A 24,615-nucleotide genomic window follows, 5' to 3' on the forward strand; every position below is an offset into this window, starting at 1 on the left:
CTAGTTTGCCTGTAAAAGAGTCAATTATTATTCGATTTTCATAAAAGTGACACCATTTGATGTGTAATGTCAATTTTAACTAGGTCAAACCAAATTAACCCTTTCAATATCACCGGAAATGACGTAATTTGGGCAAAAATTGTATTTATAGCCTTCGAAACCAGTAATTTATTCAAATGAGTCATATTTGTTATTTGTTTAAAATTTTGATATTTGATTCAAATCAACTAATACAATGACCCCTTACGATCATATAGATATCACAAAATGGTTTCTAACTTGTTCAGTTGCGGAGAAATAAGCAATTTTCAACAGGTCACTTTTTAAGGTTTTTTGTCAATAAAAGTCTCAATTATTATTCGATTTTCATGAAATTTTCACTGTGTGATACATAATGCCATTTACGATTTCATACAAGTAATTTCAGATTTTCATTATCACCGGAAGTAACGTCATTTTGGCAAAAACTGTATTTTTAGCCTTCAAAACAGATATTTTATTCAAATGAATCAGATTTGTAATGTTTTTAAAATTATGATATTTGATTCCAGTCAACAAATAGAATGAACTCCTTCGATCATACAGATACCTCAAAATGGTTTCTAACTTGTACGGTTGCAGAGAAATAGGCGATTTTCTACAAGTCATTTTTCAAGGTTTTTGGTCTATAAAGGTGGCAATTATTATAGGATTTACATAAAATTTTCACCATGTGATCATGCTATTTCTGATTTCATAAACCAATTTAACATTTTCATTATCACCGGAAGTAATGTAATTTTGACAGGATCACTGACATGTAGCAAATGAATTGATTGCTGGATTTGGTTGTTTCTGCGTCCATTTTATTTCATGTGTGCAATGCTTATGTGGAAACCTGTTTAACGGTTTCATTGGTACCGGAAGTGACATAAGTTCAAGGGTAACGTGGCACCGGTGAAACCCGTCATTACTGCTTCGCAGTTCTAGTTCTTATTATTATTATTATTCTTCTTTTGTTTTGAGTAGATCTCAGCAACTGATTGTCGGATCGTTACGATTTCTTCAGTTTTACTGAAATAGTGGGTGTGACTTAGAGGATAAAGCTATTTTGAACGTTCTGCGACAATGCGAAATGTCCGAAATCACCGAAGCTATCGTTTTTAGAAATATTGCAGTAATTTTAACAATAATCATTGGATTTTAACTTTCGATGCATTTTGGCATAGCCGGAGACGGGGCACATAGCTACGCTACTTTTGATTTTTGATTTTCGGCAAATCTTCGCAGATATTAGGCGCTAAATTTAGAAAATTTAAATTTTTACAAAAAACTTTTTTATTTATGAATATTTTTTAGTCGTGTTTTACACAAATATAACGAGTCCTCTGACTTGGGCAAAAATGTGAAAAATTTTTGTCTCGGTAATTTTCCTTGGCCCCAATTGGCTAATTCAGTTTTTCAGTCCTAGATTAATTATTTATTGTTCGATTTGTATAAAACAAAGTTCATATGCTCCGTTGTCTCAATTGTCATTTTTTTTGTTACCAATAGTGTTATCTGTCGGCACCGGAAGTGGCGTAAATTGACAAAAAACTACAATTTTGACAGTTAGGTACCATTTTTCGAAAGCAAATATTATTTTTTTCAAATCTGGTATAACTGAAATTGTGCGCCCTTTAAAGGCGCACAAAATGTTGGAACCAGTTTTTTTAATTTCGATTCCGTTTTCGGGCTATTTCGATTAAAAGGTGAAAAAAGGTGTAAAATTAAGCTATTTACAACCCATCCAGCGTTTTCATATTTTAAAATATTACTTCGTAACTTTCATAAACTCGTAGCAATAATCTATACGGAGAGAATGTATGTGAAAATTAATTTGTAATATGCGCAGTTGCCGAGAAATGGGCAATTTTGCATGAGTCACTTTTTACGCTAGTTTGCCTGTAAAAGAGTCAATTATTATTCGATTTTCATAAAAGTGACACCATTTGATGTGTAATGTCAATTTTAACTAGGTCAAACCAATTTAACATTTTCAATATCATCGGAAATGACGTAATTTGGGCAAAAATTGTATTTATAGCCTTCGAAACCAGTAATTTATTCAAATGAGTCATATTTGTTATTTGTTTAAAATTTTGATATTTGATTCAAATGAACTAATACAATGAACCCTTACGATCATATAGATATCACAAAATGGTTTCTAACTTGTTCAGTTGCGGAGAAATAGGCAATTTTCAACAGGTCACTTTTTAAGGTTTTTTGTCAATAAAAGTGTCAATTATTATTCGATTTTCATGAAATTTTCATTGTGTGATACCTAATGCCATTTACGATTTCATACAAGTAATTTAAGATTTTCATTATCACCGGAAGTAACGTCATTTTGGCAAAAACTGTATTTTTAGCCTTCAAAACAGATATTTTATTCAAATGAATCAGATTTGTAATGTTTTTAAAATTATGATATTTGATTCCAATCAACAAATAGAATGAACTCATTCGATCATACAGATACCTCAAAATGGTTTCTAACTTGTACGGTTGCAGAGAAATAGGCGATTTTCTACAAGTCATTTTTCAAGGTTTTTGGTCTATAAAGGTGGCAACTATTATAGGATTTACATAAAATTTTCACCATGTGATGATGCTATTTCTGATTTCATAAACCAATTTAACATTTTCATTATCACCGGAAGTAATGTAATTTTGGTACCGGAAGTGACATAAGTTCAAGGGTAACGTGGCACCGGTGAAACCCGTCATTACTGCTTCGCAGTTCTAGTTAGGGTTTCACACTGCGTAGCTTGTGTGAAACACTATTGTTTTTGTTAAAATTATTATTAGGGTTTCACACTGCGTAGCTTGTGTGAAACACTATTGTTTTTGTTAAAATTATTATTAGGGTTTCACACTGCGTAGCTTGTGTGAAACACTATTGTTTTTGTTAAAATTATTATTCTTATTATTATTATTCTTCTTTTGTTTTGAGTAGATCTCAGCAACTGATTGTCGGATCGTTACGATTTCTTCGGTTTTATCGGAAAAGTGGGTGTGACTTAGAGGATAAAGCTATTTTGAACGTTCTGCGACAATGCGAAATGTCCGAAATCACCGAAGCTATCGTTTTTAGAAATATTGCAGTAATTTTAACAATAATCATTGGATTTTAACTTTCGATGCATTTTGGCATAGCCGGAGACGGGGCACATAGCTACGCTACTTTTGATTTTTGATTTTCGGCAAATCTTCGCAGATATTAGGCGCTAAATTTAGAAAATTTAAATTTTTACAAAAAACTTTTTTATTTATAAATATTTTTTAATCGTGTTTTACACAAATATAACGAGTCCTCTGACTTGGGCAAAAATGTGAAAAATTTTTATCTCGGTAATTTTCCTTGGCCCCCATTGGCTAATTCAGTTTTTCAGTCCTAGATTAATTATTTATTGTTCGATTTGTATAAAACAAAGTTCATATGCCCCGTTGTCTCAATTGTCATTTTTTTTGTTACCAATAGTGTTATCTGTCGGCACCGGAAGTGGCGTAAATTGACAAAAAACTACAATTTTGACAGTTAGGTACCATTTTTCGAAAGCAAATATTATTTTTTTCAAATCTGGTATAACTGAAATTGTGCGCCCTTTAAAGGCGCACAAAATGTTGGGACCATTTTTTTTAATTTCGATTCCGTTTTCGGGCTATTTCGATTAAAAGGTGAAAAAAGGTGTAAAATTAAGCTATTTACAACCCATTCAGCGTTTTCATATTTTAAAATATTACTTCGTAACTTTCATAAACTCGTAGCAATAATCTATACGGAGAGAATGTATGTGAAAATTAATTTGTAATATGCGCAGTTGCCGAGAAATGGGCAATTTTGCATGAGTCACTTTTTACGCTAGTTTGCCTGTAAAAGAGTCAATTATTATTCGATTTTCATAAAAGTGACACCATTTGATGTGTAATGTCAATTTTAACTAGGTCAAACCAATTTAACATTTTCAATATCACCGGAAATGACGTAATTTGGGCAAAAATTGTATTTATAGCCTTCGAAACCAGTAATTTATTCAAATGAGTCATATTTGTTATTTGTTTAAAATTTTGATATTTGATTCAAATCAACTAATACAATGAACCCTTACGATCATATAGATATCACAAAATGGTTTCTAACTTGTTCAGTTGCGGAGAAATAGGCAATTTTCAACAGGTCACTTTTTAAGGTTTTTTTGTCAAAAAAAGTGTCAATTATTATTCGATTTTCATGAAATTTTCACTGTGTGATACATAATGCCATTTACGATATCATACAAGTAATTTAAGATTTTCATTATCACCGGAAGTAACGTCATTTTGGCAAAAACTGTATTTTTAGCCTTCAAAACAGATATTTTATTCAAATGAATCAGATTTGTAATGTTTTTAAAATTATGATATTTGATTCCAATCAACAAATAGAATGAACTCATTCGATCATACAGATACCTCAAAATGGTTTCTAACTTGTACGGTTGCAGAGAAATAGGCGATTTTCTACAAGTCATTTTTCAAGGTTTTTGGTCTATAAAGGTGGCAATTATTATAGGATTTACATAAAATTTTCAACATGTGATGATGCTATTTCTGATTTCATAAACCAATTTAACATTTTCATTATCACCGGAAGTAATGTAATTTTGACAGGATCACTGACATGTAGCAAATGAATTGATTGCTGGATTTGGTTGTTTCTGCGTCCATTTTATTTCATGTGTGCAATGCTTATGTGGAAACCTGTTTAACGGTTTCATTGGTACCGGAAGTGACATAAGTTCAAGGGTAACGTGGCACCGGTGAAACCCGTCATTACTGCTTCGCAGTTCTAGTTCTTATTATTATTATTATTCTTCTTTTGTTTTGAGTAGATCTCAGCAACTGATTGTCGGATCGTTACGATTTCTTCAGTTTTACTGAAATAGTGGGTGTGACTTAGAGGATAAAGCTATTTTGAACGTTCTGCGACAATGCGAAATGTCCGAAATCACCGAAGCTATCGTTTTTAGAAATATTGCAGTAATTTTAACAATAATCATTGGATTTTAACTTTCGATGCATTTTGGCATAGCCGGAGACGGGGCACATAGCTACGCTACTTTTGATTTTTGATTTTCGGCAAATCTTCGCAGATATTAGGCGCTAAATTTAGAAAATTTAAATTTTTACAAAAAACTTTTTTATTTATGAATATTTTTTAGTCGTGTTTTACACAAATATAACGAGTCCTCTGACTTGGGCAAAAATGTGAAAAATTTTTGTCTCGGTAATTTTCCTTGGCCCCAATTGGCTAATTCAGTTTTTCAGTCCTAGATTAATTATTTATTGTTCGATTTGTATAAAACAAAGTTCATATGCTCCGTTGTCTCAATTGTCATTTTTTTTGTTACCAATAGTGTTATCTGTCGGCACCGGAAGTGGCGTAAATTGACAAAAAACTACAATTTTGACAGTTAGGTACCATTTTTCGAAAGCAAATATTATTTTTTTCAAATCTGGTATAACTGAAATTGTGCGCCCTTTAAAGGCGCACAAAATGTTGGAACCAGTTTTTTTAATTTCGATTCCGTTTTCGGGCTATTTCGATTAAAAGGTGAAAAAAGGTGTAAAATTAAGCTATTTACAACCCATCCAGCGTTTTCATATTTTAAAATATTACTTCGTAACTTTCATAAACTCGTAGCAATAATCTATACGGAGAGAATGTATGTGAAAATTAATTTGTAATATGCGCAGTTGCCGAGAAATGGGCAATTTTGCATGAGTCACTTTTTACGCTAGTTTGCCTGTAAAAGAGTCAATTATTATTCGATTTTCATAAAAGTGACACCATTTGATGTGTAATGTCAATTTTAACTAGGTCAAACCAATTTAACATTTTCAATATCACCGGAAATGACGTAATTTGGGCAAAAATTGTATTTATAGCCTTCGAAACCAGTAATTTATTCAAATGAGTCATATTTGTTATTTGTTTAAAATTTTGATATTTGATTCAAATCAACTAATACAATGAACCCTTACGATCATATAGATATCACAAAATGGTTTCTAACTTGTTCAGTTGCGGAGAAATAGGCAATTTTCAACAGGTCACTTTTTAAGGTTTTTTGTCAATAAAAGTGTCAATTATTATTCGATTTTCATGAAATTTTCATTGTGTGATACCTAATGCCATTTACGATTTCATACAAGTAATTTAAGATTTTCATTATCACCGGAAGTAACGTCATTTTGGCAAAAACTGTATTTTTAGCCTTCAAAACAGATATTTTATTCAAATGAATCAGATTTGTAATGTTTTTAAAATTATGATATTTGATTCCAATCAACAAATAGAATGAACTCATTCGATCATACAGATACCTCAAAATGGTTTCTAACTTGTACGGTTGCAGAGAAATAGGCGATTTTCTACAAGTCATTTTTCAAGGTTTTTGGTCTATAAAGGTGGCAACTATTATAGGATTTACATAAAATTTTCACCATGTGATGATGCTATTTCTGATTTCATAAACCAATTTAACATTTTCATTATCACCGGAAGTAATGTAATTTTGGTACCGGAAGTGACATAAGTTCAAGGGTAACGTGGCACCGGTGAAACCCGTCATTACTGCTTCGCAGTTCTAGTTAGGGTTTCACACTGCGTAGCTTGTGTGAAACACTATTGTTTTTGTTAAAATTATTAGGGTTTCACACTGCGTAGCTTGTGTGAAACACTATTGTTTTTGTTAAAATTATTATTCTTATTATTATTATTCTTCTTTTGTTTTGAGTAGATCTCAGCAACTGATTGTCGGATCGTTACGATTTCTTCGGTTTTATCGGAAAAGTGGGTGTGACTTAGAGGATAAAGCTATTTTGAACGTTCTGCGACAATGCGAAATGTCCGAAATCACCGAAGCTATCGTTTTTAGAAATATTGCAGTAATTTTAACAATAATCATTGGATTTTAACTTTCGATGCATTTTGGCATAGCCGGAGACGGGGCACATAGCTACGCTACTTTTGATTTTTGATTTTCGGCAAATCTTCGCAGATATTAGGCGCTAAATTTAGAAAATTTAAATTTTTACAAAAAACTTTTTTATTTATGAATATTTTTTAATCGTGTTTTACACAAATATAACGAGTCCTCTGACTTGGGCAAAAATGTGAAAATTTTTTGTCTCGGTAATTTTCCTTGGCCCCCATTGGCTAATTCAGTTTTTCAGTCCTAGATTAATTATTTATTGTTCGATTTGTATAAAACAAAGTTCATATGCCCCGTTGTCTCAATTGTCATTTTTTTTGTTACCAATAGTGTTATCTGTCGGCACCGGAAGTGGCGTAAATTGACAAAAAACTACAATTTTGACAGTTAGGTACCATTTTTCGAAAGCAAATATTATTTTTTTCAAATCTGGTATAACTGAAATTGTGCGCCCTTTAAAGGCGCACAAAATGTTGGGACCATTTTTTTTAATTTCGATTCCGTTTTCGGGCTATTTCGATTAAAAGGTGAAAAAAGGTGTAAAATTAAGCTATTTACAACCCATCCAGCGTTTTCATATTTTAAAATATTACTTCGTAACTTTCATAAACTCGTAGCAATAATCTATACGGAGAGAATGTATGTGAAAATTAATTTGTAATATGCGCAGTTGCCGAGAAATGGGCAATTTTGCATGAGTCACTTTTTACGCTAGTTTGCCTGTAAAAGAGTCAATTATTATTCGATTTTCATAAAAGTGACACCATTTGATGTGTAATGTCAATTTTAACTAGGTCAAACCAATTTAACATTTTCAATATCACCGGAAATGACGTAATTTGGGCAAAAATTGTATTTATAGCCTTCGAAACCAGTAATTTATTCAAATGAGTCATATTTGTTATTTGTTTAAAATTTTGATATTTGATTCAAATCAACTAATACAATGAACCCTTACGATCATATAGATATCACAAAATGGTTTCTAACTTGTTCAGTTGCGGAGAAATAGGCAATTTTCAACAGGTCACTTTTTAAGGTTTTTTTGTCAATAAAAGTGTCAATTATTATTCGATTTTCATGAAATTTTCACTGTGTGATACATAATGCCATTTACGATATCATACAAGTAATTTAAGATTTTCATTATCACCGGAAGTAACGTCATTTTGGCAAAAACTGTATTTTTAGCCTTCAAAACAGATATTTTATTCAAATGAATCAGATTTGTAATGTTTTTAAAATTATGATATTTGATTCCAATCAACAAATAGAATGAACTCATTCGATCATACAGATACCTCAAAATGGTTTCTAACTTGTACGGTTGCAGAGAAATAGGCGATTTTCTACAAGTCATTTTTCAAGGTTTTTGGTCTATAAAGGTGGCAATTATTATAGGATTTACATAAAATTTTCAACATGTGATGATGCTATTTCTGATTTCATAAACCAATTTAACATTTTCATTATCACCGGAAGTAATGTAATTTTGACAGGATCACTGACATGTAGCAAATGAATTGATTGCTTTATTTGGTTGTTTCTGCGTCCATTTTATTTCATGTGTGCAATGCTTATGTGGAAACCTGTTTAACGGTTTCATTGGTACCGGAAGTGACATAAGTTCAAGGGTAACGTGGCACCGGTGAAACCCGTCATTACTGCTTCGCAGTTCTAGTTATTCTTATTATTATTATTATTCTTCTTTTGTTTTGAGTAGATCTCAGCAACTGATTGTCGGATCGTTACGATTTCTTCAGTTTTACTGAAAAAGTGGGTGTGACTTAGAGGATAAAGCTATTTTGAACGTTCTGCGACAATGCGAAATGTCCGAAATCACCGAAGCTATCGTTTTTAGAAATATTGCAGTAATTTTAACAATAATCATTGGATTTTAACTTTCGATGCATTTTGGCATAGCCGGAGACGGGGCACATAGCTACGCTACTTTTGATTTTTGATTTTCGGCAAATCTTCGCAGATATTAGGCGCTAAATTTAGAAAATTTAAATTTTTACAAAAAACTTTTTTATTTATGAATATTTTTTAGTCGTGTTTTACACAAATATAACGAGTCCTCTGACTTGGGCAAAAATGTGAAAAATTTTTGTCTCGGTAATTTTCCTTGGCCCCAATTGGCTAATTCAGTTTTTCAGTCCTAGATTAATTATTTATTGTTCGATTTGTATAAAACAAAGTTCATATGCTCCGTTGTCTCAATTGTCATTTTTTTTGTTACCAATAGTATTATCTGTCGGCACCGGAAGTGGCGTAAATTGACAAAAAACTACAATTTTGACAGTTAGGTACCATTTTTCGAAAGCAAATATTATTTTTTTCAAATCTGGTATAACTGAAATTGTGCGCCCTTTAAAGGCGCACAAAATGTTGGAACCAGTTTTTTTAATTTCGATTCCGTTTTCGGGCTATTTCGATTAAAAGGTGAAAAAAGGTGTAAAATTAAGCTATTTACAACCCATCCAGCGTTTTCATATTTTAAAATATTACTTCGTAACTTTCATAAACTCGTAGCAATAATCTATACGGAGAGAATGTATGTGAAAATTAATTTGTAATATGCGCAGTTGCCGAGAAATGGGCAATTTTGCATGAGTCACTTTTTACGCTAGTTTGCCTGTAAAAGAGTCAATTATTATTCGATTTTCATAAAAGTGACACCATTTGATGTGTAATGTCAATTTTAACTAGGTCAAACCAATTTAACATTTTCAATATCACCGGAAATGACGTAATTTGGGCAAAAATTGTATTTATAGCCTTCGAAACCAGTAATTTATTCAAATGAGTCATATTTGTTATTTGTTTAAAATTTTGATATTTGATTCAAATGAACTAATACAATGAACCCTTACGATCATATAGATATCACAAAATGGTTTCTAACTTGTTCAGTTGCGGAGAAATAGGCAATTTTCAACAGGTCACTTTTTAAGGTTTTTTGTCAATAAAAGTGTCAATTATTATTCGATTTTCATGAAATTTTCATTGTGTGATACCTAATGCCATTTACGATTTCATACAAGTAATTTAAGATTTTCATTATCACCGGAAGTAACGTCATTTTGGCAAAAACTGTATTTTTAGCCTTCAAAACAGATATTTTATTCAAATGAATCAGATTTGTAATGTTTTTAAAATTATGATATTTGATTCCAATCAACAAATAGAATGAACTCATTCGATCATACAGATACCTCAAAATGGTTTCTAACTTGTACGGTTGCAGAGAAATAGGCGATTTTCTACAAGTCATTTTTCAAGGTTTTTGGTCTATAAAGGTGGCAACTATTATAGGATTTACATAAAATTTTCACCATGTGATGATGCTATTTCTGATTTCATAAACCAATTTAACATTTTCATTATCACCGGAAGTAATGTAATTTTGGTACCGGAAGTGACATAAGTTCAAGGGTAACGTGGCACCGGTGAAACCCGTCATTACTGCTTCGCAGTTCTAGTTATTCTTATTATTATTATTCTTCTTTTGTTTTGAGTAGATCTCAGCAACTGATTGTCGGATCGTTACGATTTCTTCGGTTTTATCGGAAAAGTGGGTGTGACTTAGAGGATAAAGCTATTTTGAACGTTCTGCGACAATGCGAAATGTCCGAAATCACCGAAGCTATCGTTTTTAGAAATATTGCAGTAATTTTAACAATAATCATTGGATTTTAACTTTCGATGCATTTTGGCATAGCCGGAGACGGGGCACATAGCTACGCTACTTTTGATTTTTGATTTTCTGCAAATCTTCGCAGATATTAGGCGCTAAATTTAGAAAATTTAAATTTTTACAAAAAACTTTTTTATTTATGAATATTTTTTAATCGTGTTTTACACAAATATAACGAGTCCTCTGACTTGGGCAAAAATGTGAAAATTTTTTGTCTCGGTAATTTTCCTTGGCCCCCATTGGCTAATTCAGTTTTTCAGTCCTAGATTAATTATTTATTGTTCGATTTGTATAAAACAAAGTTCATATGCCCCGTTGTCTCAATTGTCATTTTTTTTGTTACCAATAGTGTTATCTGTCGGCACCGGAAGTGGCGTAAATTGACAAAAAACTACAATTTTGACAGTTAGGTACCATTTTTCGAAAGCAAATATTATTTTGTTCAAATTTGGTATAACTGAAATTGTGCGCCCTTTAAAGGCGCACAAAATGTTGGGACCATTTTTTTTAATTTCGATTCCGTTTTCGGGCTATTTCGATTAAAAGGTGAAAAAAGGTGTAAAATTAAGCTATTTACAACCCATTCAGCGTTTTCATATTTTAAAATATTACTTCGTAACTTTCATAAACTCGTAGCAATAATCTATACGGAGAGAATGTATGTGAAAATTAATTTGTAATATGCGCAGTTGCCGAGAAATGGGCAATTTTGCATGAGTCACTTTTTACGCTAGTTTGCCTGTAAAAGAGTCAATTATTATTCGATTTTCATAAAAGTGACACCATTTGATGTGTAATGTCAATTTTAACTAGGTCAAACCAATTTAACATTTTCAATATCACCGGAAATGACGTAATTTGGGCAAAAATTGTATTTATAGCCTTCGAAACCAGTAATTTATTCAAATGAGTCATATTTGTTATTTGTTTAAAATTTTGATATTTGATTCAAATCAACTAATACAATGAACCCTTACGATCATATAGATATCACAAAATGGTTTCTAACTTGTTCAGTTGCGGAGAAATAGGCAATTTTCAACAGGTCACTTTTTAAGGTTTTTTTGTCAAAAAAAGTGTCAATTATTATTCGATTTTCATGAAATTTTCACTGTGTGATACATAATGCCATTTACGATATCATACAAGTAATTTAAGATTTTCATTATCACCGGAAGTAACGTCATTTTGGCAAAAACTGTATTTTTAGCCTTCAAAACAGATATTTTATTCAAATGAATCAGATTTGTAATGTTTTTAAAATTATGATATTTGATTCCAATCAACAAATAGAATGAACTCATTCGATCATACAGATACCTCAAAATGGTTTCTAACTTGTACGGTTGCAGAGAAATAGGCGATTTTCTACAAGTCATTTTTCAAGGTTTTTGGTCTATAAAGGTGGCAATTATTATAGGATTTACATAAAATTTTCAACATGTGATGATGCTATTTCTGATTTCATAAACCAATTTAACATTTTCATTATCACCGGAAGTAATGTAATTTTGACAGGATCACTGACATGTAGCAAATGAATTGATTGCTGGATTTGGTTGTTTCTGCGTCCATTTTATTTCATGTGTGCAATGCTTATGTGGAAACCTATTTAACGGTTTCATTGGTACCGGAAGTGACATAAGTTCAAGGGTAACGTGGCACCGGTGAAACCCGTCATTACTGCTTCGCAGTTCTAGTTATTCTTATTATTATTATTCTTCTTTTGTTTTGAGTAGATCTCAGCAACTGATTGTCGGATCGTTACGATTTCTTCGGTTTTATCGGAAAAGTGGGTGTGACTTAGAGGATAAAGCTATTTTGAACGTTCTGCGACAATGCGAAATGTCCGAAATCACCGAAGCTATCGTTTTTAGAAATATTGCAGTAATTTTAACAATAATCATTGGATTTTAACTTTCGATGCATTTTGGCATAGCCGGAGACGGGGCACATAGCTACGCTACTTTTGATTTTTGATTTTCGGCAAATCTTCGCAGATATTAGGCGCTAAATTTAGAAAATTTAAATTTTTACAAAAAACTTTTTTATTTATGAATATTTTTTAATCGTGTTTTACACAAATATAACGAGTCCTCTGACTTGGGCAAAAATGTGAACATTTTTTGTCTCGGTAATTTTCCTTGGCCCCCATTGGCTAATTCAGTTTTTCAGTCCTAGATTAATTATTTATTGTTCGATTTGTATAAAACAAAGTTCATATGCCCCGTTGTCTCAATTGTCATTTTTTTTGTTACCAATAGTGTTATCTGTCGGCACCGGAAGTGGCGTAAATTGACAAAAAACTACAATTTTGACAGTTAGGTACCATTTTTCGAAAGCAAATATTATTTTTTTCAAATCTGGTATAACTGAAATTGTGCGCCTTTTAAAGGCGCACAAAATGTTGGGACCATGTTTTTTAATTTCGATTCCGTTTTCGGGCTATTTCGATTAAAAGGTGAAAAAAGGTGTAAAATTAAGCTATTTACAACCCATCCAGCGTTTTCATATTTTAAAATATTACTTCGTAACTTTCATAAACTCGTAGCAATAATCTATACGGAGAGAATGTATGTGAAAATTAATTTGTAATATGCGCAGTTGCCGAGAAATGGGCAATTTTGCATGAGTCACTTTTTACGCTAGTTTGCCTGTAAAAGAGTCAATTATTATTCGATTTTCATAAAAGTGACACCATTTGATGTGTAATGTCAATTTTAACTAGGTCAAACCAATTTAACATTTTCAATATCACCGGAAATGACGTAATTTGGGCAAAAATTGTATTTATAGCCTTCGAAACCAGTAATTTATTCAAATGAGTCATATTTGTTATTTGTTTAAAATTTTGATATTTGATTCAAATCAACTAATACAATGAACCCTTACGATCATATAGATATCACAAAATGGTTTCTAACTTGTTCAGTTGCGGAGAAATAGGCAATTTTCAACAGGTCACTTTTTAAGGTTTTTTGTCAATAAAAGTGTCAATTATTATTCGATTTTCATGAAATTTTCATTGTGTGATACCTAATGCCATTTACGATTTCATACAAGTAATTTAAGATTTTCATTATCACCGGAAGTAACGTCATTTTGGCAAAAACTGTATTTTTAGCCTTCAAAACAGATATTTTATTCAAATGAATCAGATTTGTAATGTTTTTAAAATTATGATATTTGATTCCAATCAACAAATAGAATGAACTCATTCGATCATACAGATACCTCAAAATGGTTTCTAACTTGTACGGTTGCAGAGAAATAGGCGATTTTCTACAAGTCATTTTTCAAGGTTTTTGGTCTATAAAGGTGGCAACTATTATAGGATTTACATAAAATTTTCACCATGTGATGATGCTATTTCTGATTTCATAAACCAATTTAACATTTTCATTATCACCGGAAGTAATGTAATTTTGGTACCGGAAGTGACATAAGTTCAAGGGTAACGTGGCACCGGTGAAACCCGTCATTACTGCTTCGCAGTTCTAGTTATTATTATTATTCTTCTTTTGTTTTGAGTAGATCTCAGCAACTGATTGTCGGATCGTTACGATTTCTTCAGTTTTACTGAAAAAGTGGGTGTGACTTAGAGGATAAAGCTATTTTGAACGTTCTGCGACAATGCGAAATGTCCGAAATCACCGAAGCTATCGTTTTTAGAAATATTGCAGTAATTTTAACAATAATCATTGGATTTTAACTTTCGATGCATTTTGGCATAGCCGGAGACGGGGCACATAGCTACGCTACTTTTGATTTTTGATTTTCGGCAAATCTTCGCAGATATTAGGCGCTAAATTTAGAAAATTTAAATTTTTACAAAAAACTTTTTTATTTATGAATATTTTTTAGTCGTGTTTTACACAAATATAACGAGTCCTCTGACTTGGGCAAAAATGTGAAAAATTTTTGTCTCGGTAATTTTCCTTGGCCCCAATTGGTTAATTCAGTTTTTCAGTCCTAGATTAATTATTTATTGTTCGATTTGTATAAAACAAAGTTCATATGCTCCGTTGTCTCAATTGTCATTTTTTTTGTTACCAATAGTGTTATCTGTCGGCACCGGAAGTGGCGTAAATTGACAAAAAACTACAATTTTGACAGTTAGGTACCATTTTTCGAAAGCAAATATTATTTTTTTCAAATCTGGTATAACTGAAATTGTGCGCCCTTTAAAGGCGCACAAAATGTTGGGACCAGTTATTTTAATTTCGATTCCGTTTTCGGGCTATTTCGATTAAAAGGTGAAAAAAGGTGTAAAATTAAGCTATTTACAACCCATCCAGCGTTTTCATATTTTAAAATATTACTTCGTAACTTTCATAAACTCGTAGCAATAATCTATACGGAGAGAATGTATGTGAAAATTAATTTGTAATATGCGCAGTTGCCGAGAAATGGGCAATTATGCATGAGTCACTTTTTACGCTACTTTGCCTGTAAAAGAGTCAATTATTATTCGATTTTCATAAAAGTGACACCATTTGATGTGTAATGTCAATTTTAACTAGGTCAAACCAATTTAACATTTTCAATATCACCGGAAATGACGTAATTTGGGCAAAAATTGTATTTATAGCCTTCGAAACCAGTAATTTATTCAAATGAGTCATATTTGTTATTTGTTTAAAATTTTGATATTTGATTCAAATCAACTAATACAATGAACCCTTACGATCATATAGATATCACAAAATGGTTTCTAACTTGTTCAGTTGCGGAGAAATAGGCAATTTTCAACAGGTCACTTTTTAAGGTTTTTTGTCAATAAAAGTGTCAATTATTATTCGATTTTCATGAAATTTTCACTGTGTGATACATAATGCCATTTACGATTTCATACAAGTAATATAAGATTTTCATTATCACCGGGAGTAACGTCATTTTGGCAAAAACTGTATTTTTAGCCTTCAAAACAGATATTTTATTCAAATGAATCAGATTTGTAATGTTTTTTAAATTATGATATTTGATTCCAATCAACAAATAGAATAAACTCATTCGATCATACAGATACCTCAAAATGGTTTCTAACTTGTACGGTTGCAGAGAAATAGGCGGTTTTCTACAAGTCATTTTTCAAGGTTTTTGGTCTATAAAGGTGGCAATTATTATAGGATTTACATAAAATTTTCACCATGTGATGATGCTATTTCTGATTTCATAAGCCAATTTAACATTTTCATTATCACCGGAAGTAATGTAATTTTGACAGGATCACTGACATGTAGCAAATGAATTGATTGCTGGATTTCGTTGTTTATTTCATGTGTGCAATGCTTATGTGGAAACCTGTTTAACGGTTTCATTGGTACCGTAAGTGACATAAGTTCAAGGGTAACGTGGCACCGGTGAAACCCGTCATTACTGCTTCGCAGTTCTAGTTCTTATTATTATTATTCTTCTTTTGTTTTGAGTAGATCTCAGCAACTGATTGTCGGATCGTTACGATTTCTTCGGTTTTATCGGAAAAGTGGGTGTGACTTAGAGGATAAAGCTATTTTGAACGTTCTGCGACAATGCGAAATGTCCGAAATCACCGAAGCTATCGTTTTTAGAAATATTGCAGTAATTTTAACAATAATCATTGGATTTTAACTTTCGATGCATTTTGGCATAGCCGGAGACGGGGCACATAGCTACGCTACTTTTGATTTTTGATTTTCTGCAAATCTTCGCAGATATTAGGCGCTAAATTTAGAAAATTTAAATTTTTACAAAAAACTTTTTTATTTATGAATATTTTTTAATCGTGTTTTACACAAATATAACGAGTCCTCTGACTTGGGCAAAAATGTGAAAATTTTTTGTCTCGGTAATTTTCCTTGGCCCCCATTGGCTAATTCAGTTTTTCAGTCCTAGATTAATTATTTATTGTTCGATTTGTATAAAACAAAGTTCATATGCTCCGTTGTCTCAATTGTCATTTTTTTTGTTACCAATAGTGTTATCTGTCGGCACCGGAAGTGGCGTAAATTGACAAAAAACTACAATTTTGACAGTTAGGTACCATTTTTCGAAAGCAAATATTATTTTTTTCAAATCTGGTATAACTGAAATTGTGCGCCCTTTAAAGGCGCACAAAATGTTGGGACCATTTTTTTTAATTTCGATTCCGTTTTCGGGCTATTTCGATTAAAAGGTGAAAAAAGGTGTAAAATTAAGCTATTTACAACCCATCCAGCGTTTTCATATTTTAAAATATTACTTCGTAACTTTCATAAACTCGTAGCAATAATCTATACGGAGAGAATGTATGTGAAAATTAATTTGTAATATGCGCAGTTGCCGAGAAATGGGCAATTTTGCATGAGTCACTTTTTACGCTAGTTTGCCTGTAAAAGAGTCAATTATTATTCGATTTTCATAAAAGTGACACCATTTGATGTGTAATGTCAATTTTAACTAGGTCAAACCAATTTAACATTTTCAATATCACCGGAAATGACGTAATTTGGGCAAAAATTGTATTTATAGCCTTCGAAACCAGTAATTTATTCAAATGAGTCATATTTGTTATTTGTTTAAAATTTTGATATTTGATTCAAATCAACTAATACAATGAACCCTTACGATCATATAGATATCACAAAATGGTTTCTAACTTGTTCAGTTGCGGAGAAATAGGCAATTTTCAACAGGTCACTTTTTAAGGTTTTTTTGTCAATAAAAGTGTCAATTATTATTCGATTTTCATGAAATTTTCACTGTGTGATACATAATGCCATTTACGATATCATACAAGTAATTTAAGATTTTCATTATCACCGGAAGTAACGTCATTTTGGCAAAAACTGTATTTTTAGCCTTCAAAACAGATATTTTATTCAAATGAATCAGATTTGTAATGTTTTTAAAATTATGATATTTGATTCCAATCAACAAATAGAATGAACTCATTCGATCATACAGATACCTCAAAATGGTTTCTAACTTGTACGGTTGCAGAGAAATAGGCGATTTTCTACAAGTCATTTTTCAAGGTTTTTGGTCTATAAAGGTGGCAATTATTATAGGATTTACATAAAATTTTCAACATGTGATGATGCTATTTCTGATTTCATAAACCAATTTAACATTTTCATTATCACCGGAAGTAATGTAATTTTGACAGGATCACTGACATGTAGCAAATGAATTGATTGCTGGATTTGGTTGTTTCTGCGTCCATTTTATTTCATGTGTGCAATGCTTATGTGGAAACCTGTTTAACGGTTTCATTGGTACCGGAAGTGACATAAGTTCAAGGGTAACGTGGCACCGGTGAAACCCGTCATTACTGCTTCGCAGTTCTAGTTAGGGTTTCACACTGCGAAGCTTGTGTGAAACACTATTGTTTTTGTTAAAATTATTATTAGGGTTTCACACTGCGTAGCTTGTGTGAAACACTATTGTTTTTGTTAAAATTATTATTCTTATTATTATTATTCTTCTTTTGTTTTGAGTAGATCTCAGCAATTGATTGTCGGATCGTTACGATTTCTTCGGTTTTATCGGAAAAGTGGGTGTGACTTAGAGGATAAAGCTATTTTGAACGTTCTGCGACAATGCGAAATGTCCGAAATCACCGAAGCTATCGTTTTTAGAAATATTGCAGTAATTTTAACAATAATCATTGGATTTTAACTTTGGATGCATTTTGGCATAGCCGGAGACGGGGCACATAGCTACGCTACTTTTGATTTATAATTTTCGGCAAATCTTCGCAGATATTAGGCGCTAAATTTAGAAAATTTAAATTTTTACAAAAAACTTTTTTATTTATGAATATTTTTTGGTCGTGTTTTACACAAATATAACGAGTCCTCTGACTTGGGCAAAAATGTGAAAAAATTTTGTCTCGGTAATTTTCCTTGGCCCCCATTGGCTAATTCAGTTTTTCAGTCCTAGATTAATTATTTATTGTTCGATTTGTATAAAACAAAGTTCATATGCTCCGTTGTCTCAATTGCCATTTTTTTTGTTACCAATAGTGTTATCTGTCGGCACCGGAAGTGGCGTAAATTGACAAAAAACTACAATTTTGACAGTTAGGTACCATTTTTCGAAAGCAAATTTTTTTTTTTTCAAATCTGGTATAACTGAAATTGTGCGCTCTTTAAAGGCGCACAAAATGTTGGGACCAGTTTTTTTAATTTCGATTCCGTTTTCGGGCTATTTCGATTAAAAGGTGAAAAAAGGTGTAAAATTAAGCTATTTACAACCCATCCAGCGTTTTCATATTTTAAAATATTACTTCGTAACTTTCATAAACTCGTAGCAATAATCTATACGGAGAGAATGTATGTGAAAATTAATTTGTAATATGCGCAGTTGCCGAGAAATGGGCAATTTTGCATGAGTCACTTTTTACGCTAGTTTGCCTGTAAAAGAGTCAATTATTATTCGATTTTCATAAAAGTGACACCATTTGATGTGTAATGTCAATTTTAACTAGGTCAAACCAATTTAACATTTTCAATATCACCGGAAATGACGTAATTTGGGCAAAAATTGTATTTATAGCCTTCGAAACCAGTAATTTATTCAAATGAGTCATATTTGTTATTTGTTTAAAATTGTGATATTTGATTCAAATCAGCTAATACAATGAACCCTTACGATCATATAGATATCACAAAATGGTTTCTAACTTGTTCAGTTGCGGAGAAATAGGCAATTTTCAACAGGTCACTTTTTAAGGTTTTTTGTCAATAAAAGTGTCAATTATTATTCGATTTTCATGAAATTTTCACTGTGTGATACATAATGCCATTTACGATTTCATACAAGTAATTTAAGATTTTCATTATCACCTGAAGTAACGTCATTTTGGCAAAAACTGTATTTTTAGCCTTCAAAACAGATATTTTATTCAAATGAATCAGATTTGTAATGTTTTTAAAATTATGATATTTGATTCCAATCAACAAATAGAATGAACTCATTCGATCATACAGATACCTCAAAATGGTTTCTAACTTGTACGGTTGCAGAGAAATAGGCGATTTTCTACAAGTCATTTTTCAAGGTTTTTGGTCTATAAAGGTGGCAATTATTATAGGATTTACATAAAATTTTCACCATGTGATGATGCTATTTCTGATTTCATAAACCAATTTAACATTTTCATTATCACCGGAAGTAATGTAATTTTGACAGGATCACTGACATGTAGCAAATGAATTGATTGCTGGATTTGGTTGTTTCTGCGTCCATTTTATTTCATGTGTGCAATGCTTATGTGGAAACCTGTTTAACGGTTTCATTGGTACCGGAAGTGACATAAGTTCAAGGGTAACGTGGCACCAGTGAAACCCGTCATTACTGCTTCGCAGTTCTAGTTCTTATTATTATTATTATTCTTCTTTTGTTTTGAGTAGATCTCAGCAACTACTTGTCGCATCGTTACGATTTCTTCGGTTTTACTGGGAAAGTGGGTGTGACTTAGAGGATAAAGCTATTTTGAACGTTCTGCGACAATGCGAAATGTCCGAAATCACCGAAGTTATCGTTTTTACAAATATTGCGGTAATTTTAACAATAATCATGGGATTTTAACTTTCGATACATTTTGGCATAGCTGGAGACAGGGCACATAGCTGCGCTACTTTCGATTTTTGATTTTCAGCAAAAATTCGAAGATATTAGGCGCCAAATTTCGGAAATTTAAAATTTTACAAAAAACTTTTTTATTGATGAATATTTTTTACTCGTGTTGTGCACAGAATTAAAGAGTCATCTGACTTGCGCAAAAATGTTAAAATTTTTTGTCTCAGTAATTTTCCTTGGCCTCCATTGGCTAATTCAGTTTTTCAGTCCTAGCTAAATTATTTATTGTTCGATTTGTATAAAACAAAGTTCATATGCTTCGTTGTCTCAATTGTCATTTTTTTTATTACCAAAAGTGTTATCTGTCGGCACCGGAAGTGGCATAATTTTACCAAAAACTACAATTTTGACAGTTAGGTACCATTTTTTGAAAACAAATATTATTTTTTTGAAAAATTATATGACTCAAAGAGTGTGTCCTTTAAAGGCGCAAAAAATGTCGGAAGCAGTTTTTTTAATTTCTTTTTCATTTTCTAGCAAATTGGATTAAGAGGTGAAAAAAGGCGTAAAATTGACCTATTTACAACTCATTCAGGCTTTTCAGATTTTAAAATATTTTTACGTAACTTTTATAAACTTGTAGCTATAATCCATACGAAGAGAATGTATGTGAAAATTAGTTTGTAATATAAGCAGTTGCCGAGAAATAGGCAATTTTGCATGAGTCACTTTTCACGTAATTTTGGCTGTAAAAGAATCAATTATTATTCGATTTTCAATTTTCTTTCGCCATTGGATGCCTAATGCCATAGTGGACTATGTCAAACCATTTTACCCCTTGCGCTGCCACCGGAAATGACGTCATTTGCTCAAAACTTAAATTTTAGCCTTCAAAAAACAATATTTTATTCAAATGATTCGTATTTGTTATTTTTTTCAAATTATGATATTTGATTCTATTGATCAAATAGATTGAACCCATACGATCATACAGATACCACAAAATGGTTTCTAACTTGTACGGTTGCAGAGAAATGGGCGATTTTCCTTAAGTCACTTTTCAAGGTTTTTGGTCTATAAAAGTGTCAGTTATTATTCGATTTTCATAAAATTTTCACCATATGATATCTTGTGTCATTTATGATTTCATAGAACTAATTTAACATTTTCATTATCACCGGAAGTAACGTCATTTTGGCAAAAACTGTATTTTTAGCCTTCAAAACAGATATTTTTTTCAAATGAGTCTTATTTGTATTGTTTTTAAAATTATGATATTTGATTCCAATCAGCAAATAGATTGAACCCATACGATCATACAGATACCAGAAAATGGTTTCTAACTTGTACGGTTGCAGAGAAATAGGCGATTTTCTACAAGTCACTTTTCAAGGTTTTTGGTCTATAAAAGTGGCAATTGTTATTCGATTTACATACAATTTTCACCATGTGATGCCCTATGTCATTTCTGATTTCATAAAAGTAATTGAACATTTTCATTATCACCGGAAGTACAGTACACTTACATGTAACAAATGTATAAAATGAATTGATATTGCTGGATTTTGTTGATTCGGCGTCCATTTTATTTGATGTGTGCAATGCTTATGTGGAAACCTGTTTAATGGTTTCATTGGTACGGGAAGTAACATGTTTAGGGTAAAGTGGCACCGGTGAAACCCGTCATTACTGCATCGCAGTTCTAGTTATTATTATTATTATTCTTTTGTTTTGAGTAGATCTCAGCAACTGATTGTCGGATCGTTACGATTTCTTCAGTTTTACTGAAAAAGTGGGTGTGACTTAGAGGATAAAGCTATTTTGAACGTTCTGCGACAATGCGAAATGTCCGAAATCACCGAAGCTATCGTTTTTAGAAATATTGCAGTAATTTTAACAATAATCATTGGATTTTAACTTTCGATGCATTTTGGCATAGCCGGAGACGGGGCACATAGCTACGCTACTTTTGATTTTTGATTTTCGGCAAATCTTCGCAGATATTAGGCGCTAAATTTAGAAAATTTAAATTTTTACAAAAAACTTTTTTATTTATGAATATTTTTTAGTCGTGTTTTACACAAATATAACGAGTCCTCTGACTTGGGCAAAAATGTGAAAATTTTTGTCTCGGTAATTTTCCTTGGCCCCAATTGGCTAATTCAGTTTTTCAGTCCTAGATTAATTATTTATTGTTCGATTTGTATAAAACAAAGTTCATATGCTCCGTTGTCTCAATTGTCATTTTTTTTGTTACCAATAGTGTTATCTGTCGGCACCGGAAGTGGCGTAAATTGACAAAAAACTACAATTTTGACAGTTAGGTACCATTTTTCGAAATCGAATATTATTTTTTTCAAATCTGGTATAACTGAAATTGTGCGCCCTTTAAAGGCGCACAAAATGTTGGAACCAGTTTTTTTAATTTCGATTCCGTTTTCGGGCTATTTCGATTAAAAGGTGAAAAAAGGTGTAAAATTAAGCTATTTACAACCCATCCAGCGTTTTCATATTTTAAAATATTACTTCGTAACTTTCATAAACTCGTAGCAATAATCTATACGGAGAGAATGTATGTGAAAATTAATTTGTACTATGCGCAGTTGCCGAGAAATGGGCAATTTTGCATGAGTCACTTTTTACGCTAGTTTGCCTGTAAAAGAGTCAATTATTATTCGATTTTCATAAAAGTGACACCATTTGATGTGTAATGTCAATTTTAACTAGGTCAAACCAATTTAACATTTTCAATATCATCGGAAATGACGTAATTTGGGCAAAAATTGTATTTATAGCCTTCGAAACCAGTAATTTATTCAAATGAGTCATATTTGTTATTTGTTTAAAATTTTGATATTTGATTCAAATGAACTAATACAATGAACCCTTACGATCATATAGATATCACAAAATGGTTTCTAACTTGTTCAGTTGCGGAGAAATAGGCAATTTTCAACAGGTCACTTTTTAAGGTTTTTTGTCAATAAAAGTGTCAATTATTATTCGATTTTCATGAAATTTTCATTGTGTGATACCTAATGCCATTTACGATTTCATACAAGTAATTTAAGATTTTCATTATCACCGGAAGTAACGTCATTTTGGCAAAAACTGTATTTTTAGCCTTCAAAACAGATATTTTATTCAAATGAATCAGATTTGTAATGTTTTTAAAATTATGATATTTGATTCCAATCAACAAATAGAATGAACTCATTCGATCATACAGATACCTCAAAATGGTTTCTAACTTGTACGGTTGCAGAGAAATAGGCGATTTTCTACAAGTCATTTTTCAAGGTTTTTGGTCTATAAAGGTGGCAACTATTATAGGATTTACATAAAATTTTCACCATGTGATGATGCTATTTCTGATTTCATAAACCAATTTAACATTTTCATTATCACCGGAAGTAATGTAATTTTGGTACCGGAAGTGACATAAGTTCAAGGGTAACGTGGCACCGGTGAAACCCGTCATTACTGCTTCGCAGTTCTAGTTCTTCTTATTATTATTTTTTTTTTTTTCCAATTTGATTGTATCTCAGAAACTACTTGTCGGATTGATTCGATGTCTTCGGTTTTACTGGAAAAGTGGGTGTGACTTAGAGATTAAAGCTATTTCCAACGTTCTGCGACAATGCGAAATGTCCGAAATCGTCGAATTTGTCGATTTTTGAAATATTGCCGTAATATTAACAATAATCGTCGGATTTTAACATTGGATACATTTTGATATAGCCAGAGACAAGGCACATAGCCACGGTTCTTTAGATTTTTGATTTTCCACGAATCGTCGGAGATATTAGGCGCCAAATTTTGAAAATTTAAATTTTTACAAAAAACTTTTTTATTCATGAATATTTTAATGTGGTATTTTACCCAGGGTTAAAGAGTCATCTGATTTGACCAAAAATGGCACCATTTTTTGTCATCGTAAATTTCCTTGACCCCCATTGGCTAATTCAGTTTTTCAGTCCTGGATTAATTATTTATTGCTCGATTTGTATAGAACAAAGTTCATATGCTCCGTAATCCAAAATGTCATTTTTTTTGTTACCGGTCAAGTTACCTTTCGGCAACGGAAGTGACGTAAATTTAGCAAAAACTACAATTTTGACAGTTCGGTACCACTTTTTGAAAGCAAATATTATTTTTTTCAAATCTGGTATGACTGAAAGTGTGTGCCCTGTAAAGGCGCAGAAAACATCGGGCTCAGTTTTTTTAATTTCGATTTCGTTTTCGGGTCATTTTGATTTAAAGGTGAAAAAAGGTGAAAAAATGAGCTATTTACAACCCATTCAGGCTTTTCATATTTTAAAATATTTCTTCGCAACTTTCATAAACTTGTAGCATTAATCCATACGAAGA

This window comes from Patella vulgata, chromosome 4, assembly GCF_932274485.2.
Source record: "Patella vulgata chromosome 4, xgPatVulg1.2, whole genome shotgun sequence".
NCBI lineage: Eukaryota > Metazoa > Mollusca > Gastropoda > Patellidae > Patella > Patella vulgata.